At 35.0% G+C, this 14,768-nt stretch overlaps 1 protein-coding gene across 3 annotated transcripts in view; it reads left to right on the plus strand.

Annotated features, from left to right (window-relative positions):
• The window catches only part of tai (basic helix-loop-helix family member taiman), a 362,580-nt gene that overhangs the window by 263,518 nt on the left and 84,294 nt on the right, over positions 1-14,768 (plus strand). The window contains exon 1 of one of the 3 annotated variants that reach the window (XM_074131841.1): positions 10,016-10,052. The exons of the other annotated variants lie outside the window; for them this stretch is intronic. The gene's annotated coding sequence lies outside the window, so the exon portion shown is untranslated. Of the gene's footprint in view, positions 1-10,015; positions 10,053-14,768 lie in introns of those variants that run through there. 3 annotated transcript variants of the gene reach the window in all.

Raw genomic sequence — 14,768 nt, forward strand, 5'->3', positions numbered from 1 at the left:
AATCTGGACATACGGACTTTTAACTGTACGGTACTGCAAAGCGTTCCAATCTCAACCGCATCCAATCCCTTCAATCGAAAATCCTACTCACAATCCTTAACGCTTTTTTCTACGGTAAGCAATCACACTATCCTCCACACTAACCTAAAAAAATCCCTTTTGTCCTTGACCTAGCCAAATCTTCCGTTACACCAAATTTCAATTCGAAACTTTCCCAACACTTCCAAGTCCGCTCATGCCACAACCTGTCCCAGTCTACTCTTTTCTCAAATCCTCGGCCTCGCGATCACCTGATCGCATTATAAAAAAAAAAGGGGGCATCTTTCGAATCCACTTCAACGGCATCTTGTGTTAGTCGACTCATGATGGTTATCGTTGGATGGCCCTCATTCAAATCTTTCCAGCCATTTTTATTTATATATTGTAAGCAATATGATTTACTTGTTGCCAATAGGCAGTTGTAAATTAAATAGAGTTAAAAAAATCGAATTTTTTAGAAACATACGTATCTACTTTTTAATCGCTAGTTAAAATCGTTCGAGCCGTTTCGAAAAATCTCATTAAAAAAAAAAAAAATGAAAATAGATTCAGAAAAAGGGATATCCGGTTGTCCAAAAGCTTATGACGACGGATCTTATTGTTCCGTGTGGGAGGGGCTATCGTGATTTGTTTCAGTTTTTAAGTTAAACTGAGCGCATTCCAGCGTTCAAATTGAAAACTCCGAAGTATTGAGTAAATCGATAATATCGCATATTTATTTTTTATGAAACCCGATTCTCTTTGCAAGATGTTCTTTTTTTTTATTTTTGATTTTATTTATTTATTTATTTTTTTAAACTTACGATTTATTTAAAAATGAAAATAAAAGTGTGAAATCTATAAATAGAACATATTGTTTCCCGCGAGGGAAAATTCAATCCTGTTTTCAGAAATCTATTTCTCTTGTTCTGCGAGTAAACATGGGCAGTAAATAATTCAGAGTCAGTGAGGGTAGTGCTCCCAGAATGGTGTACGTCACTCTGTACGTACGTGAGCGTACCCTGTGTTCTCAACAATTTTCCATTTTCACCATTTGTCACAAGGGGCGGGAAAAAAAAAATGATCCAGATTTTACACGGTGAAAGCATTAAAAAGAAAAAAGAAAAAAAAGACAAAAGTCAGGTAGGGAAAATCCACACGAATTTCTCTTATTGAATTTGGTTGACCGTAGAAATTGACAAATTTATCTCAAAATTCAAGTTTCCCTCAAATTTTAAATGAAATTCTGGGCGTATAAAAATTGTTGATAACGCTCAACACTCGGGCTAACGATGGGTCATCGTTTTAGTGGCCCTTTCAAATACGCCAATGAGTTGATTATAAAATGGTTCATGTGGCGGCCGTTTTTGGTCCATTATTGGAGATGAATTGCAGCCAGTTTCCTGGTTGAAGCTTGCTAAAGAACCAAAGATGAGCTTATAGAGTCTGGATCATTTGCCATGGTCTCATAAAGCTTTGCCTTTTTTGTGGAAGCATTTTTAAAGAATGAGGGACTAGTTATGGAATCATTTTGTGATTGTTTAATTAAACTCAGTGATTCAATTGCTTTACAAACGCGCGAGTCAAATGATTCTTCCGAAGACTCCTGTAATCTGTGCTGCCTTAGTGTTGTTCTTGATGCTCTGGGATAATGTATGTACATTATTTCTTGGAGGAAAGAGAGGAGGGAATTTAGGTCTACTATGGACCAAAACCTATCTAGTATACCGGGAGAGCTCAGGAAATATTCAATTCCTTCTAAACTAAATCTAGCTGTTATTAGTTTCAGTTGTCGAGCGTTCAAAATAACACTAGAAACTAAATAAATTCATAGTTTCGGTTAGATTAGATTAGGGCGGCCTCGAGGCCACTGCGACCTCTTTGGATCTATTGTGGCTCCCCAACTTTAGAGCTCGTCCCCTCCAGACCTGTCCATTTAATTGAGACTCTTAATCCTGGAGAGCCACTCCTGTATAAATCTAACAGGCCTTGGTTTTTTCCTCCCCGAGAAGTAACATCCTTAGCCTCAGACAAGCCCCTCACACTGACACAATACTCCTGTATAAATCTAACAGGCCTTGGTTTTTTCCTCCCCGAGAAGTAACATCCTTAGCCTCAGACAAGCCCCTCACACTGACACAATACTCCTGTATAAATCTAACAGCCTTGGTTTTTTCCTCCCCGAGAAGTAACATCCTTAGCCTCAGACAAGCCCCTCACACTGACACAATACTCCTGTATAAATCTAACAGGCCTTGGTTTTTTCCTCCCCGAGAAGTAACATCCTTAGCCTCAGACAAGCCCCTCACACTGACACAACACGTGTAGTGCAGTGCTCCTCCTCCTCCTCCTGACAGAACCTACAAAGGCTAGCCATCTGCCAGGCCCATACATTGGTATGTGTTCTCTGAGCCCGCAGTGGCCAGTTAGTAGGCCTACAATTAGCCTTATAGCTTCACACGGGCCTTGACGGATTAATTCTGCAGTCAGCCTAATAGTTTCGGTTGTAGTCAACTGCAAGTTTACTTGTAAGTTTTGAGACATCATCTTTAACTATTAGTTTACAGTAGTATGTAGCCAACAAGACTTGACTACTATTATTATTGTTGTTGTTGATGTCCTATTGTTTGTATACAACAAACTAAATTTAGTATTTTTGTCGTCTACACAACAATGTTCTATAGAACAACCTTGGAGCTATTTCAAAATCACAGATTGTAATATATAAATATACATAAAAGAGAAAATAGGCCCCCTGCTCTAGCTCTCCTCCCCTCTCTCTCCCACCCACTAGACACACACACACACGCACAAAACACTTCCTGTATATCTCGCTTTGTGTGCCTCAATATATTACACTGTGTATGTGAGTGTGTAGGATGTATATTTATATGCTCCCTCTTAATTCGCGAATCTTTACACTAATTTTACGCTAAATATATATATATTTACAGAGACAATATATTTTTACTTTGCTGGTGAAAGGGAATCTATACTGGCTAGAGAGGATAATCTCTCTGTGCTCCGTCCAAAAATATATAAATACATTTTTTAATGGAGAGCAAAGAGACTTACGAAATCTTTTCCTAAGAGTGTTAGGAAAACTAGTTAGTGTTCTAGGTAGAAATCGTTTGGGTCATTTCCGGAGAAAAAGGCGCCAAAAAAAAGAACAGTTGAAAGGGTTGCATTCGATAAGAGTTCGATTGGTGGGTTGTACATCCAAACTTGCGTCCGAAGTATTATTAAAGTTCTACAGAGGTTTCAGAAGAAAAGGTTTTGAGCTGATGTCAAGTACATATAGACCAGGGGTCCCCAAACTACGGCCCGAAGGGCCACTTGCGGCCCCCTGAACACTTCCGGAAGGGGCATCTCTTTCATTGGTGGTCCAGTAAGAGGAGCACTATATGTGGCGGTGTCGCAAAGCGTCGCTCGCTCATGCGGGATGCACGCGTCACGACTCCGAAAACAGTGTAAAATAACAGCCAGAAGTAGGAAGAAAGACAAAGCACTATAACTAAACCGGACATTGGACCATCTCATTAGCCAAAAGCAGGCCCATAATTCCCACAGAAATACTGGGCAGTTTGGTGATTTAAATTTACTTGTTCTTTATTTTAAATATTCTATTTGTTCCCGTTTTGTTTTTTTTGTTTTTTTACTTTAAAATAGTTTGTTTTTAGTCCGGCCCTCCAACGGTCTGAGGGACAGTGAACTGTGGTCCCCTGTGTAAAAAGTTTGGGGACCCCTGACGTAGACTGTAGGTGAGCCGAGTGAAAGTCTATCGTCTTGTTTCGTTTTTGGAATTAAAGTCCCATTTAATTTATTTAGGAATTATTATTATTTTCTTTAATGATTCTTCCTTAATGAGAGAGAGAGAGAAGAAAAACATCTTGGAAAGAGTTTACTAAAGGAGAATGGATAAAATAGGAGGAAAGAAATGATTAAACTTACATAATAGGAGAATGGTTGGATTAAAATTAACAGAATTCTAATTGGTTGTTTATGCAGGTTATCTGGTTCCGCCAGGCATGACTCGCGTGTATATTGGAGTATACTGTGAAACGGAAGTAGCAGCTCCGCTCGTGAGCCGACTGTGGCGATTCTTTCTCTTAGAGGCCACCATTCTATATTCTAATTCAGCGCGATTTTACTCACTCAAGAGTTTAACTCCTTTTTTTGTTTATTAGATTAACCCAATTTCCTTTTACTTTCTAGAAAGAGAGGAAGTGTTCCAAATGTTGGAAATTGTCCTAATTTTCTCTGGGAAATATAAGTTTTGAAGTCCAAGGAAAAAAAGTTGATTGTGGACCCAGAATACTTCCAAAACACCACGGGTATATCGTTGGTAGCCATAACAAGATGAACGTTGCTTTAACGTTGTAAGATCTTGTAACGCTTGCGATCATCTTGGAGAAGTGATATTTTGTACATAAAGCGTGAGTCAACGCAATTTTTAGCCAGAAAAGTTCTAGAATAAGAATATATATAGGTTTCGTGACCGTAAATTATTAAATTAAGGATTCAAACTTGGCGAGGAATCTGTCAAATAAAATCAACAGCTCGTCTTTTTGCCAACGTTTCGACAAATGTCTTCTTAGGGCATGGCTATGCAGGTTGGTTGAGTTACAGAAAACTGAAGAAGACAATATATCAGAAGGAAACGTTGGCCAAAAAGACGAGTTGTTGTTTTTATTTGGACCGATTCCTCGCCAATTTTGAATCCTTAAGTTCTAGAATAACCCCAGTAGAAGTAATACAAGTCAGAAAGAGAAAAAAATACTGTGCCTCGGAACTGTTAGTTACTCTTACCGCAAAAAGAGGAAGTCTTGTGAGTCTGCCAGTTGTTTTTATTCTATATGCTAATATAATAATAGTTTATTTTGAATTCAACAATTTCCGCCACTGTCTCATGTATAATGTATAATTTCTTCCCAAGTTAATAACAGGGAACACGTTTTAGTTTGTTTTTATAGTTGGGTAAACTTTCTCGTTGTTAAAGTTTCCCTTAGGATATCATGTAGTTTTATGCTTCTGGATTTAATGCATAATTACTGGCTGATGTTTCGGACTTCATCAAACATATGAAAATTAGTTAATCTTTACTCTTTTTCTTTTTCCAACAAAATCTGAACGGAACTTGGTAATTGGTGCCGTCTCTCCACTGTGTACAACTTCCAGCTACGTAGTTGGAGTGAATCATATTACCGTGTTTCCGCTAATAAGAGACACGCATGCGCTCAGTTCGAAACTTGTTTCAGACTTGCTGAAAACTGCTTGGAAACTACTCGTAAACTATCGAAAAGCAACAGAGGACTTGCTTTTATATCTTCTTACTGAGACCACTTAGTACAGGACGGAAACTGTTCAGCACTGCTAAGTGTTCAAATCTAAAACCGTATACCAACTATCAGCCATATAACTAACTCTTCCTGTTCTGTGTAACTACCTGCAGAACTCAATAGTCGGACTTTAAAGCTCTACTAAGTCAATCAAGCAATGGCTCTCATCACTGCATTACATTGGAGCAAGTTAGCATTCTCTCCCTCTCTCTAGGGACCATCAATGATTGGTATCCCCTGGTTTCATGTACAAGACGTTGATTCGGCCAGTGCTTATATACGGCTCCGACGAAGCATGGACCATGTCAAAAGTAGATGAACGGTCCTTGGCGGTATTCGAGCGGAAGGTTCTCCGTAGAATTTATGGCCCTGGTACGTGATGGACAGAACTGGAGAATCAGGAAAAAGCGGGGAGGTATTTGCTTTGTTCAAGGGACCGGATATCGCCAAAATTATAAAACTCGGAAGACTGCGATGGGCGGGGCACGTGGCAAGGATGGGAGGGATGAAGAAATACCAAAAAAAAATTATGGTAGGAGGGTAGGCAGACCAAGAACACGATGGCAGGACTGTGTGGCAAGAGATGCTTTGGCAGTGCTTGGATTCCGTAACTGGAGGGCGGCTGCGCAGGAAAGAGACGCCTGGCGGGCACGTCTTGAGGAGGCCAAAACTCTTCATGAGTTGTAGCGCTATTTAAGAAGAAGAAGAAGATTTCCTGTTTTAAAAATCGCCCAATACAGACCCTGGAGCTGGAGTGCTCTCAGAAACCGTTGTTGGGCAGGTGGTAAAATTTAGATTTGGATTTAAGAACTTTAGCATTAAAGGAAACAAAGTTAATTCAATTTACTTCCAGTGGAGTTCCAGGCAACTGTATCAGCTGTGACTGACAGAATTACGACTCCAGAGACTCGACAGGAGCCATGAATTCTTGGGAGAAGATTTAACTTGACTTCCACTGGCAAGAGGAAGTATCGCGATCTGGCCAAATTTGTGATATCCAGTTACCACCGGAAATAAATGTTTTTCGGATATCCTCGGGGTTCGAAAAAATAAATAATGATTAGAATATAGTTTATTCGCTTGGAGGTAGAATTAACCGGAGGTCTAAAGAAAATGGTCATTGGTAACTTGATAATTGTCGTCAGAGGAAGTTAAGCGCGTATTTTCACATTGCATTTTTTTTTTAAATAACATGAGCCGTTTGTGGTTAATTCTAATGGCGATTAGACGACATTAAAAAAATAATATTTTAGCCTTGTAAATTTTATTATAAATAAAGTTAGCAGTGTATTTATCAATCAATGTTAGCTGTACCAAAGTGGTGATGGATTTAATGATACAGATATGAACATAATGTATGGAAGGCGATTTTGTACGTGTAATGGACAGTTATGTTGCGACTCTGCGAGGAAGTGACGTATGTTAGCCGCAATATGATGCCTATCTGTCTCTCTACCCACTAATCTCACTCACCTATTGGCGCTCAGCTATCCCAGCCTACCCTTTTAAATATATATGTATATATATATATATATATATATATATATCAATTCACTATTTGTGCATATATTAACTAACCTGTAAAATTATAATGTACACTCCTGCTGTTAATCTAAATAACATGCATGCTTTGTAATACACTTACATATCATACGTAATGGATACATTGTTGTTCGTTATATTTACTACATTGCATGCATATATGTATCTTCCACTCGCTTATTCGTAACTCACAAACACTGTCCATCTGGCCAAGTAGGGGCCTTAACTCCGTTCAACAACATGTACATCGCCTACATGTTTCCAGCAGCTACCATATTTGAATACATACTCGTATAGTTACAATAGTAGGCAATGCCACTGAAATGGAGAGCAAAGCCAGTTGTCCAATTCAGTGACAGGTGGTAGAATGTATTAAAATTTTATGACAACATTAATTCATTTAAATTAACGTTACCCGCTACATAGTTTGGCACATACAGTGGTCAAAAAAAGTATTCATACACTAAGTTTTTTTACTTTATCTACTGAACTTTTGTTTCTAGGATGACTATTTCTTCAGCACTGAAATCGAAGATAGTAACCATGAATTTAATGCACTCATTTTCTTTTATAAACATAAAGAATTGATTAAAAAGAAGCAAAATAATTTATTGTATGCAAAATAAGTATTCATTCACTCAGTCTGAATGTTATAATTAACGCAAAACTAAAGACCTAATATTTTTTAAGCAATCCCTTTACATTTGTTATTGCCTGAAGCCTCCTTGGCATAGATTCCACCAGGTTTAGTGTCTCTTGAGATGTGATTTCTGGCCATGATTTCTTTAAATTGGTTCTGAGCTCTTTTCTGAAAGAACATTTTAATTTTCTAATTTTCCGCTCCAAACAAGACCATGAATTTTCAATAGGGTTTTATTTTTCTGCTTTTTAATCAATTCTTTATATTTATATAAGAAAATGAGACCATTAAATTCATTGTTACTATCTTCGATTTCAGTGCTGAAGAAGTAGTCATCCTAGAAACAAAAGTTCAGTAGATACGAGGGGGTACCCAAAAATAACCGGAATTGCGTTCCCGCGCATGGAGCTTATGTAGTACGCATTTCTGCCGCTAGACGTGTATAGCGCAATTCCTTGCCAGTTCAGTCCTGCCTGTGTTGTCTGCCTGGCTTGTTCTGTTCATCTGCAGTGATTGTTTTTACCAGCGCTGTTTTGTTCTTTTTTCGTTTTTTATGATGGCAAGTTTAAGTGAACAACGTGCAGCTCTGAAATTTTGTTTTCTACTCGGCAAAAATGCTGCTGAAAGTGTTTTAATGTTGAAAACAGCTTACAAAGATGACGCTATGGGAAAAACTCAAGTATACGAGTGGTTTACTCGGTTTAAAAATGGCGACATGTCGATTGATGACAAACCTCGTTCTGGACGTCCATGTTGAAAATGTTGAAAAAATTCGAGAGCTGGTGTTCACAGACCGTCGGCAGACAATTGATCAACTGTCAGAGAGTAGTGGGTTATCTTGGAGCTCGGTTCAGCGAATTTTAACGGAAGATTTGGGGATGAAAAGGGTTGCTGCCAAGTTTGTTCCTCGAGTTCTGACTGACAATCAAAAAGAACATCGAGTTGAAACATGTCGTGCTTTGAAACAACAGCTTGAAACTGATCCAGACTTTCTGTCAAAGGTCATTACTGGTGATGAGTCATGGTGCTATGGTTATGACCCAGAAACAAAGACGGAAGACGTCATCTTCACCCCGACCAAAAAAATGTCGCCAAGTCAAGTCAAACATCAAAACAATGCTGATTTGCTTTTTTGATGCCAAAGGCGTAGTCCATTCAGAGTTTGTCCCCCCAGGTCAGACCGTCAATCAAACCTTGTAAAGTAAGAAAACTTAGTGTACGAATACTTTTTTTGACCACTGTATCTAAAGAAAGGGAGAAAATACACTTAACGTAATAAAATATTAAGGATTTTAGGGAGGGGATGGTTAGCTTATTGATAATCCATGGGGATTTCCACGAAAAGAAAAAAAAAAAATCTGACTTTACCGGAAGTCATTAGAAAATTGTCACTTATAATTTGATAATTGTCTTAAAAGGAAGTTGAGCGCGTATTTTCACGTAAGATTTAAAAAAAATAAAATAAAATCAGTCGTAACGACGATCAGGTGACATTACAAAATACTGTCATGTTCGAAAAGTTATTGGGACGCTTAACTACTTTCTTTGAAGCAAGAAAATCCTAGGAGTACAAAACACTAATGTGCAAATTCTTTGTGAAACAAGCTAGCATGGATTACGACTGTTTGTTACTGAAATGGAATTTTGGCGAAGCTCGCCGAGATGAAAAAAAAAAAAAAAAAAGCTGAGAAAGGACAAGCAATTAAAATAGAAAAGAAATCTTCTTGAGGACATTGAACGAAATTTACCAGAAAGAGTTCTGGAAGGGGGAGGAAGCTGCTCAGGTGATGAAAGCAAGAGGCAGGTCCAGAAGGATGAAGTTCATTACATCCTAGAGTACCAGTTGATTCTTCCTGAGCGCCTCTATAGTTTGGTGGTCCAGAGTTGGGCACAGTTTGAAAACAATTTGTGTGTCAATAAACTCCAAAGAAGTTAGCCACCTTTGCCTCAATTGATCAGAATTAATGCCGACATAAGTCACACGTCCTCTCACAAGTTCATCTTAAATTGCACCTCAAAGAATTCTCTTTTAGAAAATGATTAAAATAAAAGATACAGATCTTTGAGGCCTACTTTGCAATTTTGTGAAGTTTCGAAAAAAGTCGTGGGACCATATTCCAGGAAATCTTAAAAAAAAAAAAAAAGAAGTACAAAAAATCAATTTAGTAAAGGGGTCACTTCCGGTAGGCTAACTTCCGCAATATTTTTAATCTTTTTTTTAAAAAAACTTAACTTTATATAAATTACGGAACAAAACGCCTAAATGGCACCTTAAGGATGAAATTTTCCAAATAAGTTTAGGCCCTAAATGAGCAATTTTTGTGTACACAATTTAAACTAAATTCGTAGAATGCCTACAATGAACGCCATAAAATTGATTTTAAGGCAGTTCGAAAATTTAAATTGAAAAAAATAGATATTTTAAAGATTTGATTTAATTAAAATGACCTTCTTTTTTGTCTTTGTTGCAGGTATGTGAGAGTGAATCATTGTTTTTCGCATATAACGGCCCTGTAAGTTATTTTTATACAGATTATTATTATACAGCAATCAAAATTTATTGATTAGAATTTGAGTAGAATTAATGTAATTTGTCGAAGATTGAATTTAAAATGTTGAATCTGTAAACGAGGAATGATGTGGAAGCTTTTTAATATGTGGCTCCAGATCTTCGTGATTCTGGCATGTGATGCTGCCTCTTCTCACAAGGCAAAACATGCCAGAATTAGTCGTAGGCTCGTGAAAGCCTTAGTCGCCACAAGCCTCTGCTTACACGAGAGCTGTAAGTCTATATATCGAGTTTTTGGAATCAAGTTTCCTTCGTAGATATACGTATAATGCAAATCCCAAAGGAGACTTTGTTTATTTATCCAGTGGTCTCCCACAGTTTTTTCCTTCAAGTCCTAATTTATTGTACTATTACGTAATTTGAATGTTCTTGAAGTCGCCTAAGTTTTGGCACACAAAACATTTATGGCTAGAGTAAACACGACGTGGTCTCCAGCAGGAGAATATAGTTATTTCTCTCAGTTTCCAGACTTCCTGTACCTTCCTGGAGAAACACTGGACAAAGTACAATCTCGGTAGAAGGGCCCAATGGGACCATGAAGAACTATTCACTTTGCCAAAATAAGTTGGCAACTTAGAACTAGAAGAATTGTAAAAATGTCAAACACCTGTTTTGTAATAAAAACTTTTAAAAATAATAATTGACATTAAATAAATTATAGTAATTAATAACACACAGTGGACCGATTTTTTTTTTTTTTTTTATGTAATTATACAATATATTCATATGATTTTATAAAAAAATATTAGGTTCATTGAATCAATAAACTTATGCAGTAATAATAACTTATGCAACAGAAATGTTTCAATAATGGCAGCATATTCTATTAAAATATTTAAAAAAATGAAGAATTTAAACCAAAGAATCACTTCACTTGAAATAAGTTAAAATTAATAAAAAAAAAAATTACGTCATTATTTATACAATAGGGGTCCAGCGACATACAGAGGAGTTTGGTCATACAAACGTGAAATATAAATACAAAAATAAAGTGTCGAAAAAGCATATTATTAATATTGTTGTAGCCAGAATAGTTAATAAGATATAGAAGGTTCTTTACCAAATTGTAGAGAATAGTGAGGTCTATAACTGGTTCAAATAGTATTGTTTTATTCATAATAGTTACTGAGATATGGAAGCTTAAACTTGTGTACATCGCAAATACGTTCAAAATTCAATCCTTTATATCTCCATTCGAATTCATTATATTTCAATGATTTCTTTACCAAATTATAGAGAATAGTGAGGTCTATAACTGGTATAAATCGCAGTGTTTTAGTACAAATAGTTTATGAGATATGGAAGGTTAAAGTTTTGTGTTTTGCAAATACGTTCAAATTACAATCTTTTATATCTCCTTTCGCTTTCATTAGATTTCAATGATTTCTTTACCAAATTGTAGAGAATAGTAAGCTCAATAACTGGTTCAAATAGTATTGTTTTATTCATAATAGTTACTGAGATATGGAAGCTTAAACTTGTGTACATCGCAAATACGTTCAAAATTCAATCCTTTATATCTCCATTCGAATTCATTATATTTCAATGATTTCTTTACCAAATTATAGAGAATAGTGAGGTCTATAACTGGTATAAATCGCAGTGTTTTAGTACAAATAGTTTATGAGATATGGAAGGTTAAAGTTTTGTGTTTTGCAAATACGTTCAAATTACAATCTTTTATATCTCCTTTCGCTTTCATTAGATTTCAATGATTTCTTTACCAAATTGTAGAGAATAGTAAGCTCAATAACTGGTTCAAATAGTATTGTATTATTGATAATAGTTACTGAGATATGAAAGGTTAAAATTTTGTGTTCTGCAAATACGATCAAATTTTAATCCTTTATATCTCCTTTCGCATTCATTAGATTTCAATGATATCTTTACTAAATTGTAGAGAATAGTGAGGTCTATAACTGGTATAAATAGCAGTGTTTTAATGAAAATAGTTAATGAGATATGGAAGGTTAAGGTTTTGTGTTTTGCAAATACGCTCAAATTACAATCTTTAATATCTCCTTTCGCTTTCATTAGATTTCAATGATTTCTTTACCAAATTGTAGAGAATAGTAAGCTCAATAACTGGTTCAAATAGTATTGTATTATTAATAATAGTTACTGAGATATGGAAGGTTAAAATTTTGTGTTGTGCAAATACGATCAAATTTTAATCCTTTATATCTCATTTCGCATTCATTAGATTTCAATGATTTCTTTACCAAATTGTAGAGAATAGTGAGGACTATAACTGGTATAAATCGCTGTGTTTTAGTGTTAATAGTTTATGTGATATGGAAGATTAAAATTTTGTGTTTTGCAAATACGTTCAAATTTTAATCCTTTATATCTCCTTTCGCTTTCATTACATTTCAATGATTTCTTTACTAAATTGTAGAGAATAGTGAGCCCTATAACTGGATGAAATAGCAGTGTTTTAATGAAAATAGTTTATGAGATATGGAAGGTTAAAGTTTTGTGTTTTGCTAATACGTTCAAATTTCAATCCTTTATATCTCCTTTCGCATTCATTAGATTTCAATGATTTCTTTACCAAATTGTAGAGAATAGTGAGCTCTATAACTGGATGAAATAGCAGTGTTTTAATGAAAATAGTTTATGAAATATGGAAGGTTAAAGTTTTGTGTTTTGCTAATACGTTCAAATTTCAATCCTTTATATCTCCTTTCGCATTCATTAGATTTCAATGATTTCTTTACCAAATTGTAGAGAATAGTGAGGTCTATAACTGGTATAAATCGCAGTGTTTTAGTGTTAATAGTTTATGTGATATGGAAGATTAAAATTTTGTGTTTTGCAAATACGTTCAAATTTTAATCCTTTAAATCTCCTTTCGTATTGATTAGATTTCAATGATTTCTTTACCAAATTGTAGAGAATAGTAATCTCTATAACTGTGTAAAATAGCATTGTTTTAGTGGTAATAGTTTATGAGATATGGAAGGTTAAAGTTTTGTGTTTTGCTAATACGTTCAAAATTCAATCCTTTATATCTCCATTCGCATTCATTAGATTTCAATGATTTCTTTACCAAATTGTAGAGAATAGTAAGCTCTATAACTGGTTCATATAGTATTGTTTTATTCATAATAGTTACTGAGATATGGAAGGTTAAACTTGTGTGCATCGCAAATACGTTCAAAATTCAATCCTTTATATCTCCATTCGCATTCATTAGATTTCAATGATTTCTTTACCAAATTGTAGAGAATAGTGAGGTCTATAACTGGTTCAAATAGTATTGTTTTATTCATAATAGTTACTGAGATATGGAAGCTTAAACTTGTGTACATCGCAAATACGTTCAAAATTCAATCCTTTATATCTCCATTCGAATTCATTATATTTCAATGATTTCTTTACCAAATTATAGAGAATAGTGAGGTCTATAACTGGTATAAATCGCAGTGTTTTAGTACAAATAGTTTATGAGATATGGAAGGTTAAAGTTTTGTGTTTTGCAAATACGTTCAAATTACAATCTTTTATATCTCCTTTCGCTTTCATTAGATTTCAATGATTTCTTTACCAAATTGTAGAGAATAGTAAGCTCAATAACTGGTTCAAATAGTATTGTATTATTGATAATAGTTACTGAGATATGAAAGGTTAAAATTTTGTGTTCTGCAAATACGATCAAATTTTAATCCTTTATATCTCCTTTCGCATTCATTAGATTTCAATGATTTCTTTACCAAATTGTAGAGAATAGTGAGGACTATAACTGGTATAAATCGCTGTGTTTTAGTGTTAATAGTTTATGAGATATGGAAGGTTAAAGTTTTGTGTTTTGCTAATACGTTCAAATTTCAATCCTTTATATCTCCTTTCGCATTCATTAGATTTCAATGATTTCTTTACCAAATTGTAGAGAATAGTGAGCTCTATAACTGGATGAAATAGCAGTGTTTTAATGAAAATAGTTACTGAGATATGGAAGCTTAAACTTGTGTACATCGCAAATACGTTCAAAATTCAATCCTTTATATCTCCATTCGAATTCATTATATTTCAATGATTTCTTTACCAAATTATAGAGAATAGTGAGGTCTATAACTGGTATAAATCGCAGTGTTTTAGTACAAATAGTTTATGAGATATGGAAGGTTAAAGTTTTGTGTTTTGCAAATACGTTCAAATTACAATCTTTTATATCTCCTTTCGCTTTCATTAGATTTCAATGATTTCTTTACCAAATTGTAGAGAATAGTAAGCTCAATAACTGGTTCAAATAGTAATGTATTATTAATAAAAGTTACTGAGATATGGAAGGTTAAAATTTTGTGTTGTGCAAATACGATCAAATTTTAATCCTTTATATCTCATTTCGCATTCATTAGATTTCAATGATTTCTTTACCAAATTGTAGAGAATAGTGAGGACTATAACTGGTATAAATCGCTGTGTTTTAGTGTTAATAGTTTATGTGATATGGAAGATTAAAATTTTGTGTTTTGCAAATACGTTCAAATTTTAATCCTTTATATCTCCTTTCGCTTTCATTACATTTCAATGATTTCTTTACTAAATTGTAGAGAATAGTGAGCCCTATAACTGGATGAAATAGCAGTGTTTTAATGAAAATATATGAGATATGGAAGGTTAAAGTTTTGTGATTTGCTAATACGTTCAAATTTCA

This window comes from Rhodnius prolixus, unplaced genomic scaffold, assembly GCF_049639745.1.
Source record: "Rhodnius prolixus isolate KJV_2025 unplaced genomic scaffold, Rpr scaffold_4, whole genome shotgun sequence".
Taxonomy (NCBI): Eukaryota; Metazoa; Arthropoda; class Insecta; order Hemiptera; family Reduviidae; genus Rhodnius; species Rhodnius prolixus.